Raw genomic sequence first — 24,260 nt, 5'->3', positions numbered from 1 at the left:
AGTTTTCATTTCAAATGTAAGATTATGAAAGTTTGTACTTAGTTTACATACTTTATTCTTACAGTATATGTTATTTTTAAAATGGCGATACTAGTATTATTATGAAAAATAAGTACATTGAGTGAAGTTTAAGATTTTTCCAGTTCTTGTGGTCTTTAGATTATTTCACTAAGGATGAAGTCATAGTAATGTGTTCCCAAATTTTGAAGTAATTTTATCTTGTGTGCTTTTGTTAATTTGATACTCATTTGCAATCATTTTTACTCATTTGTGTTCAGGTTTTTAACTTAGTTTTAATTTTAATATTGGAGTCATTTCTTTGCTACTAATGTGGCTTAGAAGGCAGCAGTGTATACGTACTTGACCCGATTATGAAGGAATCTGTCTGGCCTGAAGTAAATCGGGTCATATAACCTAGTAGGCTGAAGACCTATTTACTGTTGATGGATAGTATCTGAGAAAAATTCAGAAAGTGATTGTTAATTTATAAAACCAAAAGAACTTATGAAATTGAACTCATTTGAAAAATGTAATATGGGTGAAGCACACCTAAAAACAATAGTCCTAAATAACATTTTATTCCCTGAAGAGGCTTAACTTCAGTAAGTGTTTTGATTTCCTTTTTTTTTTTTTTTTTTTTTTTTTTTAACGTTTATTTATTTTTGAGACAAAGAGAGACAGAGCACGAACGGGGGAGGGTCAGAGAGAGAGGGAGACACAGAATCTGAAACAGGCTCCAGGCTCTGAGCAGTCAGCACAGAGCCCGACGCGGGGCCCGAACTCACATACTGTGAGATTGTGACCTGAGCCGAAGTCGGACGCTCAACCGACTGAGCCACCCAGGCGCCCCTTGATTTCCTTTTTTAACAGCCTACTGAAATATTTGCCGAAACCCTCTTTATTTTAAGTGGGATTGTGTCACAATTTCTTCACATATATTAGTACTATTTAGGTGGAGCAGCAGTTTTCAAAAAGAAACTTTGATCATTACTGTACCTTAATAAAAATAATAAAAATGTTTTAGATCCCATGGAAGTTACGTACTCTTATGAAAATATCTAGGTAAAGGATTTAGAAGCTTACTTCAGGAAGAGAGCAACAAGAAGTTAAATGGTATAAAATAGCTCATAGGAAATAGGTCATCCATTTACCTTCAGGACACTAAAAGACTACTTCAGAGTTGTTAAAAAGGAGAGAGCCATTGAGAAACAGAAATAAGGGAAATTTTACCTATAGAGTTTTGATGAGTATAAAGGAATAGAGGAAATAAGTGGATCAAAATTTTAAGCATTTAGTTAAAACATATGTGTAAATTAATACAGTGGAAATGATAGGTGTTTTATATATAAAAATTAGGATTCATGTTGTCTGTGCAAAAAAAATAGATAAGCTCAATTCTCAAAGGAATTTTTATGTAGGTTACCCCAAATCTCCAGAGGAGAAGGAAGTGGGGGGGGGTAAGTAGCTGGGTGTAGAAAATGTTCTCAGCCGTTGTTCCCGTTTTCCAGTTCTCCATTATAATAGAAACACCTTCATGTAGCTGATAGGTCACTGGGAGTATCTAGGTCTTCTCTAATCTGATTAGATTTAAAGACACTAATGACCTCATTTCCAAGTGAAGAGGTGGCTTGTGGTGGCAAGCCTTCCTACCTATTGGGCTTTTCTTAGGCTTGGTACTGTGGATGTTTTGGACTCAATAAATCTTACTTGTGGTGTTGGCCCTAGTAAATTGGAGGATATTTAGTAACTGGCCTCTATCCATTAGATGCTAGTAGAACCTGCTTCCCACTCCAGTCCTTCTCCCCACTGCCCAACCCACCACCAGTTGTTTCAACCAAAAAGGTCTGCAGATATTGCTAAATGTCTTGTGGGGATCAAAGTGGGCTTCCCTCCCATTGGAGTGTGTGTGTGTGTCTTGAGAATAAGTTGCAGACTTGATGCCCATTATTCCTAAATCCCTTAGTCTGTACTTTTAAAACACAAGAGCACTCTCCTCTGTAGCTACAGCATTCCCAACCAGGAAGTTGGTTTGACATTGATACTGTAATACAGTCTAAGTCACAGATCCCATTCAGATTTTACCAATTGCCTCAATAATGGCTTTATGGCAAAATAAATGCCCCACATTTCTCCCAAAGAGCCCGTGATCCAGTCCAGAATCACATGTTGTGTTTTGTTGTGACAAGTCTCTAGTCTCCTTCAATCTGGAACATCTTTCTTTCTTGGTCTTTCTATGGCTTTGACATCTTTGAAGGGTTAAGATCAGTTATTTGTAGAACGACCCTCAATTTGTGTTGTGATTTAGGTTATATGTATTTGGTAGAAATACCACAGAAGAGATGTTCTGTTCTCATTGCATCATATCAGGTGGCACACAGTTGTGTTTGTACCATTACTATTGATATTAACTGATCCCTTGGTGTTGGTCAGGTTCCTCAGCTTTCCTCATTAAACTTTGATCCACTAGTTTTAGCACTCATTCTTGCCCAGATCAGTTTTTTACTGTGATGGTTGTTGAGTGATTTTTCCTAATTACATCATTCCTTCTACAGTTATTAGCAGTTGGCCTTTAACTCTAAGATAGATCTTTTCCTCACATCCATGTATGTAAGAATATGTGAATGTATATATTTATATATTCATTTCTTTATGTCAGTATGAACATGGATTCCTGTTTTATTTAATCATTTGTTACTGTTATTAAAAAAAAATTTTTTTTTTAACGTTTTATTTATTTTTGAGACAGGGAGAGACAGAGCATGAACAGGGGAGGGTCAGAGAGAGGGAGACACAGAATCCGAAACAGGCTCCAGGCTCTGAGCTGTCGGCACAGAGCCCGACGCGGGCTCGAACTCACGGACCACGAGATCATGACCTGAGCCGAAGTCGGCGGCTTAACCGACTGAGCCACCCAGGCGCCCCTGTTACTGTTATTTAAATGATACTATCATTATTTCAACACTCAGATTGTTGTGGATTTGGCAGGTGGATGTTTCTTCAAACTGACTTGTGATGTGTCCAACTGTTTTGCATTTCTTACTGACCTGCTGAGATGTTCAAGACTCATCATATACATTCCTAGCCCTGACATCACCCATTTATCTAAAGGCCCCTGTTTTGTTCAGTGGAAAAGTGGAAAATGGTATTTAGAAATAAAAGTCTGGGGGCGCCTGGGTGGCGCAGTCGGTTAAGCGTCCGACTTCAGCCAGGTCACGATCTCGCGGTCCGTGAGTTCGAGCCCCGCGTCAGGCTCTGGGCTGATGGCTCGGAGCCTGGAGCCTGTTTCCGATTCTGTGTCTCCCTCTCTCTCTGCCCCTCCCCCGTTCATGCTCTGTCTCTCTCTGTCCCAAAAATAAAATAAAAAATGTTGAAAAAAAAAATTTTAAAAAAAAAGAAATAAAAGTCTGGTCATTAGGTATGGTTGTTTCTCCTGTGTTGTCATTCTAGGCCTTCTTTGAGTTGACAGAGCTGGGAAGCATCTCTTTCTCTCTCTCTCTCTCCACATGTAAATATATGCATCTCTTCCTTTCTCTCTCTCTCTCTCTCTCTCTCTCTCTCTCTCTCTCTCTCTCACACACACACACACACACATACACACTTTGTATCTATATTTAGAACCATGAGTTCACACTGATAACTCAAATTCAAGTGTAACACCATGTTTTATTCTAGCCTTTCCACATTTTACTTCACTTTGCTGACAGAAATCTGGTTTCCATTATTGTCAACATATTTATATATTTTCTCAATCTTCGTGTAATAACCAGTTTCCTGACAACACAGGCCATCTCCTCAGCTTTAGTGCCACTAGTCAAGAGGAGGTCCCTCTTCCCTCTCCCCATCTGCTCATGTTAGAAAACATTAACTTTTTTTAATTTTAATGTTTGTTTATTTTTGAGAGAGCATGAGCAGGGGAGGGGCAGAGAGAGAGGGAGACACAGAATCCGAAGCAAGCTCCACGCCCTGAGCTGTCAGCATAGAGCTGGATGTGGGGCTCGAACTCACGAGCGGTGAGATCATGACCTGAGCCGAAGTCGGATGCTTAACTGACTGAGCCACCCAGACACCCTGAAAACATTTATGTTTTAAGTATGCTGCTGTGATAATCTTTCCCAGCACCTAACCAGGGATACAGAGAAGGGTTGTTCACAGGATTGAGGGCTGGGTAGGGGAACACATGTGGCAGAATGAAGATGAGCAGGGTGAGGAAAACTTCTGGTAAGAGTATAGTTGAGGGGCAACCTGGGTGGCTCAGTTGGTTAAGCGTCTGACTCTCGATTTTGGCTCAGGTCGTCATCTCACAGTTTGTGGTGCCCCGAGTAGGACTCTGTGCTGACATTGTGGAGCCTGCTTGGGATTCTCCCTCCTTCTCTCTCTGTCTCTCAAAATAAATAAATAAAGGGCGCCTGGGTGGCTCCGTCAGTTAAGCATCCAACTTCGTCTCAGGTCATGATCTCACGTTCATGAGTTTAAGCCCCACGTCAGGCTCTGTGCTGACAGCTCAGAGCCTGGAACCTGCTTTGGATTCCATGTCTTTCTGTCTGTCCCTGCCCCACTCACGCTCTGTCTCTTTCTCAAAAATAAACATACATACATAAACAAACAAACTTTACCAAAAAAAAAAAAAAAAAAAAAGAATAGTTGAAATGATTACCCAGAAAAGTTGTCACTTGCTAGGGAGGGAAAAAAATGAGAGTTTGAGGAATTAGGTTGGAATGTATCTGTATTTAAGTGGCTGTTGTTTCTATATATGGTTTTATTGGTCATTTGTCAATTTTGATGCCTTTTTTTTTTGTTTTGTTTTTCAAGTGCCATCCTGGGGCACCTGGGTGGCTCAGTTGGTTAAGTGTCAGACTTAGGCTCAGGTCATGATATCATGGTTCGTGTGTTTAAGCTCGGCATTGGGCTCTCTGCTGCCAGCATAGAGGCCACTTCGTATTCTCTTGTCTCCCTCTTTCTCTGCCCCTCCCCTGCTTGTACTCTTTCTCTCTCTCTCTCTCTCTCTCTCTCTCTCTCTCTCTCTCTCTCAGAAATAAACATTAAAAAAAAGTGCCATCCTATTTCTGATTGTTGGATATCGTTTTCCTGCATTCTGTTATTTGCAGTTGTCATATATGTGCTAATATACTTAATTTCTTTTGCTTTCCCTGCTTTTTGTTTGATTTCTAGCTTTCCATTCAGCTGCTGACTTTCTGCCCTCTTTTCTTTCTGCCCCATTATCTGTGTGATCATCCTAACTAATCTTCAGTGCTTGGAGGGTTATATTTTACCTGGGAGTTTGGCCGTCTTATTTTGCTAGTAAAGACTGCTGCTGGGTCACTGATGAAACTAATTGTATTTGTCAGTCTCTGTTTCAGTTCTCAAATACTTACCCAGTATCTTCATTTTTATAATTTTCCTATAGTTTAGTGTTGGGCCCATCTGGTAGCATCTTTTATCTGACTCTCAAAGGAACTTTGTGGACTTTATTTTTTTCTTCCTTTCTGTCATTCAGTATGATACTGAATAGTGGGCTTCTGAGTAATTGAATTAAAATTTGATTGGGGCTCCTGGGTTGAGGCAGTTGAGCATCTGACTTTAGCTCAGGTCATGATCTCATGGTTCATGGGTTTGAGCCCCATGTTGGGCTCTCTGCTGTCAGTGAGGAGCCCACTTCAGATCCTCTTGTCCCCCCCCCCCCCCAACCGCACTCTCTCACTTTCTTTCAAAAATAAACATTAAAAAAAATAAAATAAAATTTGATTATCAGTGTAAATTGTGGCTATATATACTTGTTAAGATTACATAAAGCTGCAGTTTTAAAGTTAAGTGTAACTTTATAATTTTATAAGCCCATTTTTTTGTTTCATAAAATGAATTTATATAGGTTGTCAACTCTTACAACAGAAGAGATTTTTAAAGGACAAGTAGTTCCACCTCCCACCCAAGAGCAGATGTTCCTTCACAGTATCCTCCTTCAGCAGTTAAAATTCACTCTCATAAAGTAGCTTATTTTTCTATCAAATTGTTTTACCCGTGATTACCTTTGTTCTGTGCCTGGGGATTCACTGATCATACTGGGATCCAGTCATCAAGGTGGTAGTGTGAAATTTACTATATTCTCATGGACTAGAAACCTGAGATATAAATGGGTGTGGTGCCTGGAAAAAAAAAGACTCTAGCCATCAGCTTGCTAATGGGGGTACTGGCCAAAGTGTACAAGTAAAAAGCCACAACTACCCATTTATAGCTCCTAGGTGGCTGATCCAAAGAGTTGTTGAAGCTGAGCATGTTCTGGCTGATCCAGGGTGTGAAAGAAGGTCAGTTTTAGTTGGCTTTTCTTTGTGATTGTTTTTATTATTAAACATATAATACTTGCTTTCACTGTGTTAGGTGCTGAGGATACAAAAAAGAATAAGTCTGTAAAAGGCTGTCTGAGGTAGAATGTTTTTCTCTCTATGAGAACTTTTGGTTAGTCTTAATATTTCATCATTGTGTTTGTTTCAAAGCAGAAGCAACTGTCACCTTTTTATATAGGTAGAATTTAGCTTAAATAGTAAATCAGGTACTTAAATTGTTGATCTGATTTACATAAAGACTTAGGAAAATACAAATTATTTTCTTGATTAATTCTTGTGGTTTTTTTTTTTTTCTTGTAGTATTTTAGTCTGGAAGGATTTTAATAAAGAATAAAAGTACTATTAATCTTTTCATTTTCTATAGTTCAAGTGCCTTTAAAGTTTGAAAGTTCCAAATATTTTTCTGTAACTTATTTCCCGGAAAATTAAGTTTGAAATGAAAAAATAATAGCTGTAGGTTATCAAGAACCTGATAGCTTTGACATACATTTGACACTTAGCCAAAGAGTGTGTACATGCGTATTAGGGTGCTTATTTTTTAGAATTTGTCTTTCCAGTTTGTAATATATTTTATTTAGAGTTCATTGGATTCAGACATCCAGAAAACTCTTAGCTAGACTTTATTTTCTTGATGCTCTGATGACTTCATGCTAATGATGATCACAAGTTAACAAAAGATGTGTAATTTTTTGAGGATGGTGACCATATTTTTTTACCTTCACATTCTCAGTGTCTGAGCTACAGAACGAGTTCATAAATGTTTATTGCTGGGATTCATGGAAGTATCTTTCAGCAAGGAATATTTAGTACTAAATACATATATATTTATTATTTCAAAATTGGTAAGCCTATCAGATTTGGAAAAATTTCAGCCAATATCCTTCAAATACTTTTTTCTTTATCCCCCTTTCAGAACTTGAGTTACACTAGTCCTACCTCAGTCAGCCAAAAATCAGCTGCTAAAACCTGTAGTCTGACAGAATGTTATTGGCTTATGGCAATAAAGCATACTGCACACCAGAAGAATGATGGAGCATCTTACCAAAGAATAGTTTTTGTAGAATTTTGGGGGAACTGGGGAGTTTGGGTGAAACTTAAATGAAACGGTGTCTGAGAGGCTCACAGCAAAGTGGTGCTGTTTGTGAAGAGATCAATTTGAGGTTTGGGCTGCAAAGTGGACCCAGGGGTCCAGTTTACTTGGAAATTATGAAGTTAAAGTAATTGTGGGTTGTGTCCAGAAACTCTTTATTTAAAGCTGTGCATCTCTTCAAAGTAACTTAGATCCTCCAAGCTAGAATGGGATATTTTCACCTTTTTCTTTTTTTTTTAATGAATCAAAAATCTGTATTACTGTATTTTTATTTACCTGTATAGCTAACAGTACAGTGTTCTATTAGTTCCCAGTAGTATAGGGATTCAGCAGTTCTGAACATTACTCAGTGCTCATTGTGATAAGTGTATCATTAATCCCCATCACCTATTTCACACATCCCCACCCACCCACCTCCTCATTGGTAGCCATCAGTTCTCTGTAGTTAAGAGTCTGTTTTCTGTTGTTTTTTTGATTGTTTCTGCTATTGCATTTTGATGTTCTGTAGTGTGTATCAGGTATTAATCCCAACCATTACAATTTTCATCTCTGAAAGTTTAGATCTGTTTTGTATTTTTATTGTCTACTTCATATATTCAGTATTTCCTTTAACTTAAATATCTGGAATATAGTTATAATTATTTTTTAATGTTCTTGTCTACTGATTCTATCATCTGTATTGTTTCTGGGTTTGTTTCTGTGGATTGATTTTTCGTATTAGGGTCGTATTTTCCTACTTCTTTGCATGTCTGATAATCTTTGATTGAATCCTCCTCATTTAGGCTTTTACTTTGTTGGGCATTGGATATTTCCTTATATGATTTGACTTATTCTGAGATACATTTAAGTTATGTTTGATCCTTACAAGGCATTTAAATTTTAGATGGGTGAGCAGCTTTTAGGGTTCACCCTCCCCCCCAAAAAAATATATCACCTGATTCCCCTGAATTACAAGGCTTTTCACTGTGGCTAGTGGGGACATGAACTTGCCCCAGCTCTGAGAAAGAACAGCCTAGGGATTGTTTCCTTGCTTTTCTGAGGGAAGTTCTTTCCCTTAGGTACTTTCTTCACATATTTGCTCATCATTACTCAGCTACATATTCTGTGGGGCCCCTTTGTATATCCAGAGTTCTTTGAACAGCTCTCTTCTCTGGTACTGTGCTGTACAAACTAGCCACCTTCATCTCCCTGGGCTCCTGGTTCCATCTCCGTAAGAGAGACTGCTACTGGTTGGACTGTGAATTCTTCCTTCCTGTGTCACTCCCTGGGAACCCAGGCAATTATAGGGCTTACCTTATATATTTGCCTTCTTAGGGATCATTGTGCTATATGCTATTTGATGTCCGTTGTCTGAAAACTGTTTCATAGATTTTGTTCAGTTTGTTATTTTCATGTGGCAAAGTGAATTTGGTCCCTGTTACAACATTGTGTCCAGAAATGTAAACTCTAGATTCATGTATGTGTTATGATAGTCATTATGTTCTATATCCTTGAAGTCTAAAAAATAAGGTTTTTTTCTCTTCATGAGGACTTAAGAATAAAAGAATCGGGGCACCTGGTGGCTCAATCAGTTAAGCATTTCTCTTTCTCTCTCTCTCTCTCTCTTTTTAACTTTTTTTAAATGTTTATTTATTTTAGAGAGAGAGAGAGAGAGAGAGCCAGAGTGGGGGAGGGGCAGAAAGAGAGGCAGGCATAGAATCTGAAGCAGGCTCCAGGCTCTGAGCTGTCAGCACAGAGCCCAGTGTCGGGCTCGAACCCACAAACCATGAGATCGTGACCCAAGCTGAAGCCTGACACTTAACTGACTGAGCCACCCAGGTTCCCAAGCATCTGACTCTTGGTTCAGCTCAGGTCAAGATTCCATGGTTCCTGGGATCGAGCCTTGCATCAGGCTCCAGGTTCCATAGCCTGCTTGGGATTCTCTCGCGCGCTCTCTCGCTCTCGCTCTCTCTCGCTCTCGCTCTCACTCTCTCGCTCTCTCGCTCTCACTCTCTCGCTCTCTCAAAATAGCATCAAAAAAAAAAAAAAAGCATATAAGGATTATCTCCAAAACTAATGGTCCATTCTTGTTTCGTCTCTTGTTTTTTCTGTTTTAGCCTTTTAATTTGACTTGATTTGAAATTTTATATTAAATTGAAATACAGTTGTATCTATTTATGCTTAATTATGATTTATATGTTGCCTATATAAAAAACATTGGAGAAAATATACAGATAGAAGTTTGGTAGGACCAGGTTAAAAATAAATGAGGAAATTATATTAAGAAACAGTAAGGAATAGAATGAGGTGAAGACAAAATTCAAGCCTTTTGTCTTGATAGATTTCCTAGGGCCTACCACAAATACAACTTCAAGCTTAGAAGCCAGGGCAGAGATGGTTGTTAGTGGCCCCTTTACTTTTTAGGAAGGACTATTAAAAATAGAAAACCCTTACCACCCTTGGGTCAAGTATGGGTTATATTTTTATTTTTTTCTGTATCTCAACCAAGTAAGGTATTGCTATTAAACTTTCATTTGTTGGGGCACTTGGCTGGCTCAGTCGGAAGAGCATGCGACTCTTGATCTTGGGGTCATGAATTTGAGCTCCACATTGGGTGTAGAAATTATTGGGAAAAAAAATAAGCCTAAAAAAACTTTCATTTGTTATTGGTAGGTTACTTAATTAACAGTATTTAATTTCAGCTTATTAGTGAAGGATATCTTTATCCCTTCCCACTTGTAAGATTGCCTGTTCTAAGGTTGTATTCATTTTTTTATTACTCTTTGACTTCCTACTTTCTTTAATTTATCTGCATTTGATATAATTGCTTCATGGAAATTAAAATATTAACTGATACAATGGTAAAAGATTTCTACCTTGTTTTATTTTTAAAGTTAAAAATTTCTTTTAAGTTAGTGAGAGAGAGAGCATGGGCAGGGGAGGGGCAGAGAGGGAGAGAGAACCCCACACAGGCTCCATGCTGTCAGCGTGAGATCGTGACCTGAGGTGAAAACGAAGAGTTGGGCGCTTAACCGGCTTAACCAGGTGCCCTAATTTCTACTTTCTCTATTTTACAGGTTTTCTAAGTTTACTTATTTTGAGAGAGAGAGAGAGAGAGTGCATGTTAGTGGAGGCATGCGTGTGAGCAAGCAGGATCTGGGGAGGGGCAGAGAGAGGGAGAGAGAGAATCCCAGCATTCATATTGCAGTCGGTGCAGAGCCTGATGAAGGGCTCAAACTCAAGAAGCACGACATCATGACCTGAGCTGAAATCAAGAGTTGACAGTCAACCAGCTGAGCTACCCAGGTGTCCCTAAGAGAACTTACATTTTTTTTAATTTGGAAAATAATTTAAATTAAAATTTTTTATTTGGAAATACTTCCCCCCCCCCCCTTTTTTTTAATGTGTTTATTTTTGAGAGAAAGAGATAGAATGTAAGTGGAGAAGGGGCAGAGATAGACGGAGACACAGAATCTGAAGCAGGTTTCAGGCTCTGAGCTGTCAGCACAGAGCCTGATGTGGGGCTCGAACCCACGAACTGCAAGATCATGCCCTGAGTGGAAGTCAGATGCTTAATAGACTGAGCCACCCACGTGCCCCAGAAATATTTTCAAAACTACAGAAGAGTTGGAAAAATAAAATAGTGCAAAGAACACTCCTTATCCTGACTAACGTAACATGTATTGTTTTCATTTGTTCTTTGTCTGTATTTGTCTTTATACATCCATATACTTGCGTACTTTTTTTTTTTTTTTTTTTTTTGGATATTTAGGTCACATATATCCTGGCCTTTTACCCTTAAATACAGTGTGCATTTCCTACTCAGTGCTAGGTCCACATCATAGTACTCAAACTAGTAAATTTAACATTGTTCCAATATTTTTACCTAAACTGTTGTTTCAATTTAGTTAGCTGACACAATAATGTCCTTTGTAGCATTTTCTTCTCTTCTGGTACAGGATCCAGTTTAGGGCGAGGTATTTCATTTAGCTGTTAAATCTCTTTAGTCTCTTCTAAAACTGGAGTGTTTCCATAATCTTTATCTTTTATGACTCTGACACACCTGATCCCTTAAAGAAAAAGCATCTCATTTTGGTTTAGTCTCAAGCTTTATCTTGATTGGATTCATGTTATTCATTCTAGATCCAGATACTGCATAAGTGATGGTGTATTCTTTTCAGTGTATCACATCTGGAGGATGTTCATTATGATCACCCACACAAGGGGTTGTCTATTCCTCTACTGTATATAACTATTTTTTTCCCTTGCAACTAAAAAGCAGTCTTTGAGGAGATACTTTAAAACTATTCAAATACCCTATCTTTCATTAGACTATACTCTTAGATTTAGTATACATGATGATTCTTTGATGATCCAGTGTTTATTACTATGCTGGTTACAAAATAATCCCCATCTCTCACACTCCCTCCACATTCTTCAGCACTCTGCATGAACCCATCTCCCTTTTTTTTTCTTTTATCAGTATAGACTTATGAATCTCTCTCTCTCTTTTAATGGCTTATAATTCATTACTTATTTTGGAGCTAAATTTGTCCTCTTTTGGCCTCTTAAAGCTGGCTCTTTTGTGCCTGTAACATACCATCTTCTGTATGAGCACTTCTGTACTTTTTTGGCAGAACACAATATTCCAGGTTCATCTTGTACCTCTGCTCTAGCCCTGGAATCAGTTTCATTCTCTAATGAGTCCCTCTTCCCTATGGGCAGTGGTATTAGAGACTAGGATCTGGGCACTAGATGTGCTCATTGCTTCTTGGCCCTTTTAGCAGATGACAGTAGAAAACATGCATGTATATGTTCACCTGCATACATGTTTCTGCATATACATATATCTGTTCTAAAAATCACGAATGCATACTATCTCCAATATTAATCTATCCCCATAGGGTTCTTTCTTGCCTTCTCTCTTAACCTTGACTCCCAGCAACATCAACACATTGACTCAATGCACCTACAATACAATATCTACAATACACCTAAAATAGAGAATTGCTTTGTCCATGTATTACAATAAGTCTAATGTACTCAGGATTTTTATTTTAATTTTTGCAATCCTGTATTTGCCCCACCCAATGCTGCTACCCACTGAGGATATTAAGTGAAATAGTATGTTTGTAAGTTGCTTTGATTAGTTCTGTCTGCCTGCCTCTTTGTCTTTCTGTTTTTTCTTCAGTGTATTTGGTATTCATTTGAATTATGAATACGTTTCTTTTTTTTTTCTGACTTGCTTCCAGTTTTAGTTTTTTTTTCCCTTTCCATTCTTATTGATTTGTTTTTTGAATATTTACAGTGGTAACATGCTTCCAAAAGTCACAAATACACAAAAAGGTAAGTTCAGTTAAGAGTCACATCGTTGAGATATGTTTCAGCCCATCACCTACCTTGTGTAGAGAACCAACTTCATTATTTTCTACTTTATCCTTTCTGTGTTTCCTATCTTATTCATTATTTAAAAGAAGGCTTCATGCCCAATATGGGGCTTGAACTCACAACCCCGAGATCAAGAGTCGCATGCTCTACCTACTGAGCCAGCCAGGCACCCCTGTGTTTCCTTTTTAAAAAATAAGCACAAATTATCTCATTTTTCTTCCTTCTTATATAAAAGGTAGCATCTGTATGTGCTCTTTTGTGCTTTTTAAAATTTAATAACTCTTGGAAATCACTCTGGGTTTATCCTCAGAGTATATATAGTTCTAATTTTTTTTATGTTGGGTTTGGATTGCATTTTTTCCTGTTTTTTTTTTTTGTTTGTCCATTCTCTTACATGTTTACATCTCTTATTTATTTTTTAACGTTTGTTTATTTTTGAGATAGAGAGTGAATGTGTGAGCAGGGGAGGGGCAGGGAAAGAGGAAGAGAATCCCAAGCAGGCTCTGCACTGTTAATGCAGAGCCTGATGTGGGGTTGAACCCATGAGCTGTGAGATCATTACCTGAGCTGAAATCAAGAGTCGGACAGTTAACCAACTGAGCCACCCAGGCAGCAGGTGCCCCTGTTTACATCTTTTAAATTGTAGTTACACATGTGTAGGTTATGTAGATACACAGATACAGTATTGGTAAAATTTTGTATATTCAGTACATCACTATAATTATTTGGTCCTAATTTCAGCTGAAGATTATTCAGGTGTTTTAGGATTTAGCTTTGCTTACTATAAAAGACACCCCAAATAAATTTTTAAGTAGGTAGCTTACTTTTCTCAGTCCTGGCTGTTTACCTCTGGACTATTTTCAAGTTGCTGTATTGTCAGAGTCGAGTTTCCTCTGTGATAGTGTTCTGTCATCTCTATACTATTAAAGCATATAGAAGGAATGGGAAGGTGTGAGCAGTGATCCATTCCTAGACCAGGACCCACAAGGTGTACTGTACTTCTGTTCACTCATCATTGACTTGGACTTAGTCATGTGCCACACAAGCAGCAAGAGAGGTTGGAAAATCAGGACAAGCATGTGTGCAGCTACCTATTTTTTTTTTTAAGACAGTTTTAAATGTGTATTTATTTTTGAGAGAGAGTGAGCGCCTGCATGCTTGAGCAGGGGAGGGGCAGAGAGAGAGTGGGACAGAGGATCCAAAGTGGACTCTGCTGCCAGCAGCGAGCCCAATACAGGGCTCAAACTCACAGTGAGATCATGACCTGAGCCAAAAGTTGGACACTTAACTGACTGAGCCACCCAGGTGTTCCTCTAACTACATATTGTGAAAGAAAAAGAAGAGGAAATGAATGTTTTCAAGCCATAGGTGTCTCAGGATATTTATGGCTTCTCTTTTCATATTTCTAAATTTGATAATCCTCAGCTTAATACATCTGGTCCATTATATACTTAATGACATTTTTAGTTATAAAACATGATGCCCCTAATTCAGCTGATAATTTTATCATGGCTCATTGTAGTATTTTTTATAGTTGTTGAATTGTAGGCTAAGTTGTAATAGTTTTCATAAAGTGCCAAGGATTGAATTTATGCTTTGTTATCTGGATATTTTGCAGTTTATGCACAAATTATGATATTTTAAATTCTAACATGACAATAGCCTACCTTTTTTTTTAACTTTTTTTTCTTTTACATTTTAAAATTTATTTTTGAGAGAGAGGGAGAGAGGGAGAGAGAGAGAGACAGGGCACAAGTGAGGGAGGCCAGAGAGAGAGGGAGACACAGAATCCAAAGTAGGCTCCAGGCTCTGAGCTGTCAGCACAGAGCCTGACCTGGGGCCCAGACTCACAAGCCGCGAGATCATGACCTGAGCCGAAGTCAGATGCTTAACCCACTGAGCCACCCAGGCACCCCTACAACAGCCTCTTTTTAAAAAGATTTTGTTGTTGTTGTTATTATTATTATTATTATTTTAATGTTTATTTTTGAGAGAGAGCACACAAGCAGGGGAGGGGCAGGGAGAGAGGGAGACAGGATCCAAAGTGGGCTCTGTGCTAACAGAGAGTCCGATGAGGGGCTCGAACTTCATGAACCCTGAGATCCTGACCTGAGCTGAAGTGGATGCTTAACCGACTGAGCCACTGAAGCGTCCCCCCTGCCCCCATCTCTTTTTTAGTTTAGAGGGAGAGGGGGAGAGAGGGAGGGAGGGAGAATCCTAAGCAGGTTCCACGTTCAGTGCAGAGTCTGACATGGGGCTTGATCCCACGGCCCTGGGATCATGACCTGAGCTGAAATCAAGAGTTGGATGCTCAGCCGACTGAGCCACCCAGGTGCCCCGGTCATGGCCTGTTTCTATAAAGTCATTGCTACCAGTTACACTTTTGATGTATACTCAACAAATAACTGAGTAGTAGTGTGCCTTGTTCTTCATGTAGCTAGGAATTAACAATTTTTTCATAAAAATAGGCCATTTCTTTAAAAGGTATTTACGGAGTTTAATTGAATACAGTAGAAGAGATTTTAAGCTCAGATTTCTCCCTTGTACTTATAGACTGTATTCTCTGCATAGTGCTCTGTATTAATCTATTATAAATGTCTTGTTCTTAGCAGTGTATTTTTTTTTCCAGTGTTTGTTTGTTTTGAGAGAGAGTGTGCATGCGTGCACATGGTTTTGCATGTACGTGGAAGGGGCAGAGAGGGGGGAGAGAGAGAATCCCAAGCAGGCTCCATGATGTCAGTGCAGAGCCCAATGCAGGGCTCCATTTTAGGAACCTGTGAGGTCATGACCTGAGCTGAAATCAACAGTCAGATGTTCAACTTACTGAGCTACCCAGGCATCACAGAAGTACATTTTCTATTTAATTTAGGGATATCTGCCTTTTTTTCCTCAAATAATTTAACCTAAATATTTAATAACACATGAAAATCTTTTTAAGGGTTTTTTTTGTAATAGGGTGGAACAACTTGAGATTATGTGATTATAATTAAAGGAAAGTTCTAAAAAGCTAAAAGGGGGTGCCTGGGTGGCTCAGTCGGTTAAGCATCCGACTTCGGCTCCGGTCATGATCTCACAGTCCGTGAGTTCGAGCCCCGCGTCGGGCTCTAGGCTGACAGCTCAGAACCTGGAGCCTGCTTCTGATTCTGTGTCTCCCTCTCTTTCTGACCCTCCCCCGTTCATGCTCTATCTTTCTCTGTCTCAAAACTAAATAAATAAACATTAAAAAAAATTAAAAAAAGATATCACTCATTCTTTAAAAAAATAAATAAATAAAAAGCTAAAAGTTATCCTAATCTTTGTTTAAAAAAAAATTTTTTTTTAAAACATTTATTTGTGTGAGACAGAACATGAGTGGAGGAAGGGCAGAGAGCTGGGGAGGGTGGGGTTGACACAGAATCCAAAGCAGGCTCCAGGCTCTGAGATGTCAGTACAGAGCCCAACACGGGGCTCAAACTCAGGGACCGTGAGATGTCGAAGTTGGATGCTTAACTAAGTCACCCAGGCGCCCCAGTTATCTTAATCTTTGTAAACCTTTCTCCCTCAGATTTCCTCTGCTATCATCCATCTTTTAAAAAACTCCTTAATGTTTAAGGGGCACCTGGGTGGCTCAGTCGATTGAGTGTTTGACTTTGGCTCAGGTCATGATCTCACGGTCCGTGAGTTCGAGCCCCGCATGGGCTGTGCACTGACCGCTCAGAGCCTGGAGCCTGCTTCAGATTCTGCGTCTCCCTCTCTCTGGCCCTTCCCTGATTAACTATGTCCCTCTCTCTCTCTCTCAAAAATAAATAAACATTAAAAAAATTTTTTTAAACTCTTTAACGTTTTTTTAAAGCCAGACTTAATTTCCCCTTTTTGAATTGCCACTAAAGTACCACAGGCACATGTGTGCATGTGATATCTCTCTCTCTCTCTCTCTCTCTCTCTCTCTCTCTCTCTCTCTCTCTCACACACACACACACACACACACACACACACACAGTTGTGTGTTGCAGCACTTGATTCTTTCAGAACTCATTTCGTTGTACAGCCTGCTGATTGAATTACTGGTTAGAGTGTGATTCTGTTCTCATGATATCCTTGTGTGGGTAAGACTAGATGAATTCTAATCAGCTTACTATTTTTGTCCTCATTTAGTACATAGTCTTCTTTAAAACTCAGAAATAAATTTGGTACTGTTAAAAAAATTCATATGGCTTAAAAGCAATTATCCAATTTTTTTCCCTTTTGGGAGCCATCTCAGTGAAGGATAGCATAATATTGTCATTTCTTCTTAGCTTTTGGTGAAGGAATTCTTTCCTCTGCTTTGTAATTATGATTCAATAAGCCAATCTGTTAAGCATGGCCTTGGCATTAAAATTGTAAAGACCCAATTTTTATCCATTGTTCTCATAGAAACTGGATTCTCTCTCATGGATAAATGCTCCCATAGGTCTGTTACTGGAATGTTTTTCCCTTAGCTCTAATAGAGTGTTGGACTTAGGGTTCTTGTTTGTCGTGCCCCTGGATAGTTGAATAAAATAGTATGTGTTTAAGATTACTAAGATTGAAACATGTTAAAATGATTCCAGATCTTTAAAATGTTGGGCCATCTGGGTGGCTCAGTCGGTTAAGAGTCTGACTCTTGGTTTTGGCTCAGGTCATGATCTCACGGTTTGTGAGTTTGAGCCTGCATCAGGCTCTGTGTGGAGCCTGCTTGGAATTCTCTCTTTCTCCCTTTCTCTGCCCATTCCTATTCACATTCTCTCTCTCTCTCAAAATAAATAAATGTAAAGAAATATAAGGGGCGCCTTGGTGGCTCAGTTGGTTAAGCCTCCGACTTCAGATCAGGTCACAATCTCATGGTTTGTGAGTTTGAGCCCCACATCAGGCTCTGTGCTGACAGCTCAGAGCCTGGAGCCTGCTTTGGATTCTGTCTCCCTCTCTCTCTGCCCCTTCCCCACTCACGTTCTGTCCCTGTCTAAAATAAATGAACATTTTAACTTTAAAAAATGTTACAGTGCTCCTTTTTTGTTGTTTGTTTTGAGAGAGAGAGAGAGAGAGAGAGAGAGAGAGAGAGAGAGAGAGAGAGAGAGAGAGAGAATCCCAAGCAGGCTCTGAGCCACAAACTGTGAGATCATGACCTTAGCTGAAACCAAGAGTCGGACATTTAACCGACTGAGCCACCCAGGCACCCCAAATGTTTGAGTGTTCTTAAGGAGCTTTCTTACTTATTTTGTAATATTCTCCTTATTAGATTACAGCACAAACAGAACCCACAAATATTTTAACACAGCGAAAAGTTAAGGAATTTGTTTAATGTGATATGTCTGGTTTTTAAGCGAGAATAAAATTAACGAGATTAAAGGTAAGCCTAGTGTAGTGGTGCAGTCAGAATGACCTAGTTCAAACTTAGCTAGGTTGCTGAATGATAAGGATGATTTCATCTTCCATGAAAAGTCAATTCTTAAGTGGTATTTTTGCAGGTACTATACACAGTCACTTTCACTGAGTGACCTTAGCATGTGACGTAGTATTTTTGTGTAGTCTCCATAAACAATTCACTTCAGTGCATGTGCAGTTGTCATATATCATTTTGGAATGATGTAAAGAGCTCAGAGTCTGTCAGTGTTGTCCTTACCCCCCAACCATTGCCCCTTGTGTGTCCATGTGCATGCTACCTGCAGATTTTTTAATTTTAATTTTTAGATAATAGTATGTATCTTCATCTCCTCCCTTTATTAAACCTATATTAATCACGTAAAACTTTGAAATAATAGTTGAGGATCTAATTAGATCCACTTTCATTTAGTTAAGTACTAAAATGGTAAAAAGTCGGAGCGCCTGGGTGGCGCAGTCGGTTAAGCTTCCGACTTCAGCCAGGTCACGATCTCGCGGTCCGTGAGTTCGAGCCCCGCGTCAGGCTCTGGGCTGATGGCTCGGAGCCTGGAGCCTGTTTCCGATTCTGTGTCTCCCCCTCTCTCTGCCCCTCCCCCGTTCATGCTCTGTCTCTCTCTGTCCCAAAAATAAATAAAAAACGTTGAAAAAAAAAAATAAATAAAATGGTAAAAAGTCAAAACCTTTTTTTAAAGTTTATTTATTTTGAGAGCATGAGCCATGAGTGGGGGGAAGGGCAGAGAGAGAGAGAGGAGAATCCCAAGCAGATGTGGGACTTGATCCCACAAACCCTGAGATCATGACCTGAGCTGAAATCAAGAGGTGAATGCTTAACCAATGGAACAACCCAATCACCCTACAAAAACTTTTAAAATAACTGCATTACTGGGGTGCCTGGGTGGCTCTGTCAGTTAAGTGTCCGACTTCGGCTCAGGTCATGATCTCGTGATCTCATCTTTTCATGAGTTTGAGCCGCACATAGGGTTCTGTCCTGGCAGCTGTGAGCCTGCTTTGGATTTTCTGTCTCCCTCTCTCTCTCTCTGCCCCTTCCCCATGTGTGCCTCCATACCTGCTCGCTCTCTCTCTCAAAAATAAATAAATAAATACATTAAAAAAATAAAATAACAGTATTACTAAATCTCTTTGTTCAACAGAGTAAATAGAAAGTTCCTTGAATATGTCCCTTTAATATAAGTTATTTGGTTATTCTGTATCCTGTTAGGCTTTAGGGGCTTTTCAAAAAGAATTTATTTTGGTAAACACCACATGGAATTTACCCTCTTAGGAAATTTCTAAGTGTACAATACAGTATTATTGTTAACTATAAGCACAATGTTATACAACAGAACACTAGAACTTTTTCATTTTATATTATTTTTTTGTATGCAATGAATAGCAGCAGCCCCTTATTTCCCACCTCCCTTAAGGTCCTGGCTACTACTCTGCTTTCTTTTTGTATGAGTTTGACTACTTAACATACCTTACATAAGTGGAATCATGCAGTATTAGTCCTGTTAGGCTTACTTCATTTAGCATAACATCCTGAAGGTTTATCAGTCTTGTAGCATATGATAGGATTTTCCTGTTTTATGGCTGATAATAGTCTATTGTATGGATATATCACATTCTCTGTATCCGTGTTTTTTTTCTTTTTTAAAATTTTATTTTTAAGCAATTTCTACACCTAACGTAGGGCTCGAACTCACAACCCTGAGATCGAGTTGCATGCTCTACCAACTGAGCCATCCAGGTGCCCCTATCCATTCATCTTTTGATAGGTTTTCGCCTCTTGGCTATTGTGAATAATGCTACAGTGACCATTAGAGTGAAAAATTTTCAAGATCTTGATTTGAATTTTTTTGATAATTGGTTGTATTTTTTTTCCTTTTTTTTTTTAATTTAAATTTTTTAGTTAACATACAGTGCAGTATTGGTTTCAGGGATAGAATTCAGTGATTCATTACTTAGATACAACACCCAGTGCGCATCACAAGTTTCCTCCCTAATAGCCATCACCCATTTAGCCCATCTCCCACCCACCTTCCTCCGTCAACCCATAGTTTGATTTCATTAAGAGTCTCTTGTGTTTTGTTTCCCTCTCTTCTCTCCCCCTTCCCATATGTTCATCTGTTTTTTTTTTTTAATTAAAAAATTTTTAATGTGTATTTATTTTTGAGAGAGAGAGTGTGAACAGGGGAGGGGCAGAGAGAGAGAGAGGGAGACACAGAATCTGAAGCAGGCTCCAGGCCCTGAGCTGTCAGCACAGAGCTCAATGCAGGGCTTGAACCCATGAACCACGAGATCATGACCTGAGCTGAAGTTGGATGCTCAACTGACTGAGCCACCCAGCTAGCTGCCCCATCATCTGTTTTGTTTCTTAAATTCCATATATGAGTGAAATCTAATAGTATCTGCCTTTCTCTGATTTATTTCACTTAGCATTATACTCTCTAGCTCCATCCATGTTATTGCCAGTGGCAAGATTTCATTCTTTTTCATTCTTTTTGATGGCTGAGTAATATTCCATCGTGTGTGTGTGTGTGTGTGTGTGTGTGTGTGTGTGTGTACACACTACATCTTTATCCATTCGTAAATCAATGGACATTTGGATTCTCTCCATAGTTTGGCTATTGAGGGAAGTTCTATTTTAACGTGTTTGAGGAATCTCCTGTTCCTCAATTGTTTTCCATAGTGGCTGCACCATTTAAATTCCCACCAGCCAGTGCACGTGTATTCCAGTTTTTCTCTGCATCCTTGCCAACACTTGTTATTTTCTGGGTTTTTTTTTATAATGGCCATTCTAATGGGTGTAAGGTGATATTTTATTACGATTTTTACTTACATTTCACGTGTGACTTGTGATGATGAACTTTTCAAAAACCTGTTGTTTCTTTCTGTTCTTTGGAGCGATTTCTGTTCAAGTCCTTTGCCTATTTCTTAAATCAGTTTTGATTTGGTTTTTTGTGAGATTGAATTGTAGGTATTCCTTATATATTTTGGATAGTGACCCCTTATTAAATATATGGTTTGCAAATATTTCTTCCGTTTATAGGTTGCCTTTTTATTCTTTTGATTGTTTCCTCTGCTGTGTAGAAACCTTTTAGTTTGATGTAGTCCTGAGCCACAGCCGGATGCTCAACCAACTGAGCCACCCAGGTGCCCTTATAATGTGTTTTGGTACCAGGAAGTGTGAGGCCTCCAGTTTTTTTGTTCTTTGTGAAGATCGTTGGGCAATTCAAGGTCTTTTGTGATTCCATATGAATTTTAAGTTTGTGTTTTATCTTTTCTGTAAAGAATATCATTGGGATTTTGATAGGAATTGCATTGAACCTATAGATCCCTTTGGGTAGTATGGCCATTTTAACAATATTAAGCCTTACAATCCATGAACACAAGATGTCTTTCCATTTATTTGTGTCTTCCTTAATTTATTTCAGTAATATTTTGTACCTGTCAGTGTGTACAGTCTTTTGCTTCCTTAGTTTATTCCTAAGGTTTCTTTTTCTTTTTTCCTTCTTTCTTTTTTTTTTTTTTAATGCTTTTGTAAATGGGATTTTCTTCATTTCCTTTTTGGATTTGGATTGTTCTTTTTTAATTGTATAGAAATGCAACAGATTTTTGTATGTTGAGTTTGTATCATACAACTTAAGTGAATATATTTATTAGTTCTAACAGTTTGGGGTTTTTTTGGTGGAATCTTTTGAGTTTTCTTACACACAAGATTGTGTCATCTATTAACAGATAAAATTGTACTTCTTTTCCAATTTGTATATTTTTTATTTTTTTTATCTTGCCTAATTCCTTTTTGGTATGTCTATGTTAAGTAGAATTGGTGAGAATGGCCATTCTTGCCTTAATACTGATCTTGAAGGAAAACCTTTCAGTTTTTTACTGTTGAGTATGTTAGTTTGGGGCTTTTAATATGTGACCTTTATTATATTTAGGTAATTTCCTTGTATTCCTAGTTTGTTGAGTGTTTTTATCATGAAAGGCTGTTCAGTTTTGTCAAATACTTTTTTTTTTTTTTTTTGCACCAAATTGTGATGATGGACAGAGTTTTGTCCATTCTGTTAGTTTGATTTATCACATTGGTTGATTTTCATATTTTGAATTATTCTTGCATTCCATTGATAATTTTTCTTGCATTCCACTGATAAATCCCACTTGGTCATGGTATATGATCCTTTTAGTGTGCTGTTGAATTCAGTTTTCTAGTATTCTGTTGAGAGTTTTTCCATCTGTATTCATCAATGATATTGTTCAAAGACTTTTGAGATGAGTTAGAATAGTGTATCCCAGTCTGATTTTTATAACAGTAATACTTGGTAAGATGTGTTTTCATGTCAGTTATTTCATTTCTTCATTGCAATTCTCTGTTAGATGAATAGACCACATACTCCCAATTTTCTTTTGGAGATGCTAGTGTCAGAATTACACATCATCACTTAGCAACTATTACCATTAATATTATTGATAATAGGTAATACTTAACAGAGCACATATTCTTTTCGGCACTCTTCTAAATGTTTTATATATTTTCATTTAATCCTCAGATAAGTAAAATGTTTAGTAACTAATAGTAGAGCTCACTGTTCATCTGGATTTTAATACAGACCATCTGGTTCCTAAGTCTGCTTAGGTATATCACCACTCACAGTTAATTGGAAGGTGATCTATTTAATTTAGATCTGCCCTGCTGTTTTGTTACCTGTGAAACCAGAATACCTTATTATTATCCAGAAGATTATTATTGGAGATCAGTGCTTTTTAAAAAGAAGTATAGTGATTGGGCTTTGAGGCACCTGTTCTTTCCAAATGTCCTTTATCTTCCTGGGCTCACTACTATGCTTTGGGTGTCAGAAGTTGCTTAAATGAAGAATCTAACAACTAGCAGGCATATGGATTATATAGCTGATGTTTGAGAGAAGAACAGTAAGAAGTAGAGAGCTAGATTTAAAAAAAATTTTTTTTTTTTTAACGTTTATTTATTTTTGAGACAGAGAGAGACAGAGCATGAACGGGGGAGGGGCAGAGAGAGAGGGAGACACAGAATTGGAAGCAGGCTCCAGGCTCTGAGCCATCAGCCCAGAACCCGACGCGGGGCTCGAACTCACGGACGGTGAGATTGTGACCTGACCTGAAGTCGGCCCTTAACCGACTGAGCCATCCAGGCACCCCGAGAGCTAGATTTTAAAATTCATGCTGGATCTTCTCTATGTGGTAGTACCTCAAGAGGCCTGATTAAATCATTGTTGGAGTGCATAAATTGCTTTAGATTACTAATGCATCCTCACTTTATGTAAGCCGGTTTGTAAGAATAATGGGTTTATATACGTAGTATAGGTGAGAGACTATGCAAGTTTCAAAGTAGGATTCCTTTTAGTATTACGATTTTTCTGACACATTTAATATGCAAATCAACTTAAACTTTATCTTTCAATAAACTAGTTATTGTAGAGCTTACACTGTTACCTTGATGTCACAACATGGTTGTTTTAAAGATAGTATTTGGAGGGGCGCCTGGGTGGCTTAGTCGGTTAAGCGTCCGACTTCAGCCAGGTCACGATCTCGCGGTCCGTGAGTTCGAGCCCCGCATCAGGCTCTGGGCTGATGGCTCGGAGCCTGGAGCCTGCTTCCGATTCTGTGTCTCCCTCTCTCTCTGCCCCTCCTCCCCTGTTCATGCTCTGTCTCTCTCTGTCCCAAAAATAAATAAATAAACGTTGAAAAAAAAATTAAAAAAAAAAAAAGATAGTATTTGGAAAAAGATAACTTTGATGCTTGATTCCTGTTATGTTCGTTTACTGCAGCTAGTAAGGGAAGAAGGTTATTTGTTATGTAAATTTTTGGCCTGTCTTAAAAGTATGTTTCCCAACTTGTACTTTTTTTTTTTTTAAGTTTGTATATTTATTTAGAGTGAGCTAGTGCCAGCAGGGGAGGGAGGGAGAGAGAGAGAATCCCAAGCAGGCTCTGCACTATCAATGCAGAGCCTGACATGGGACTCGAACCCACAGAACCATGAGGTCATGACTTGAACGCTAAAATCAAGTCAGGTGCTTAACCAACTGAGCCACCCAGGCACCTCCCAACTTGTA

At 38.6% G+C, this 24,260-nt stretch overlaps 1 protein-coding gene and 1 long non-coding RNA gene across 4 annotated transcripts in view; both read left to right on the top strand.

The window, feature by feature from the left end:
- WAPL (WAPL cohesin release factor) overlaps positions 1 to 24,260 on the top strand; it is a 93,934-nt gene that overhangs the window by 39,679 nt on the left and 29,995 nt on the right. The gene's annotated exons all lie outside the window — the stretch shown is intronic.
- On the top strand, positions 13,199 to 18,834 carry LOC131492944 (uncharacterized). The gene is made up of 2 exons (XR_009252363.1): positions 13,199 to 17,804; positions 17,856 to 18,834. It is a non-coding gene; the product is annotated as an uncharacterized LOC131492944 (long non-coding RNA).

Source organism: Neofelis nebulosa, chromosome 13, assembly GCF_028018385.1.
Source record: "Neofelis nebulosa isolate mNeoNeb1 chromosome 13, mNeoNeb1.pri, whole genome shotgun sequence".
Classification (NCBI taxonomy): domain Eukaryota; kingdom Metazoa; phylum Chordata; class Mammalia; order Carnivora; family Felidae; genus Neofelis; species Neofelis nebulosa.
Note: the sequence above shows the minus strand (reverse complement) of the source record. Positions and strands in the feature narration are given on the sequence as shown.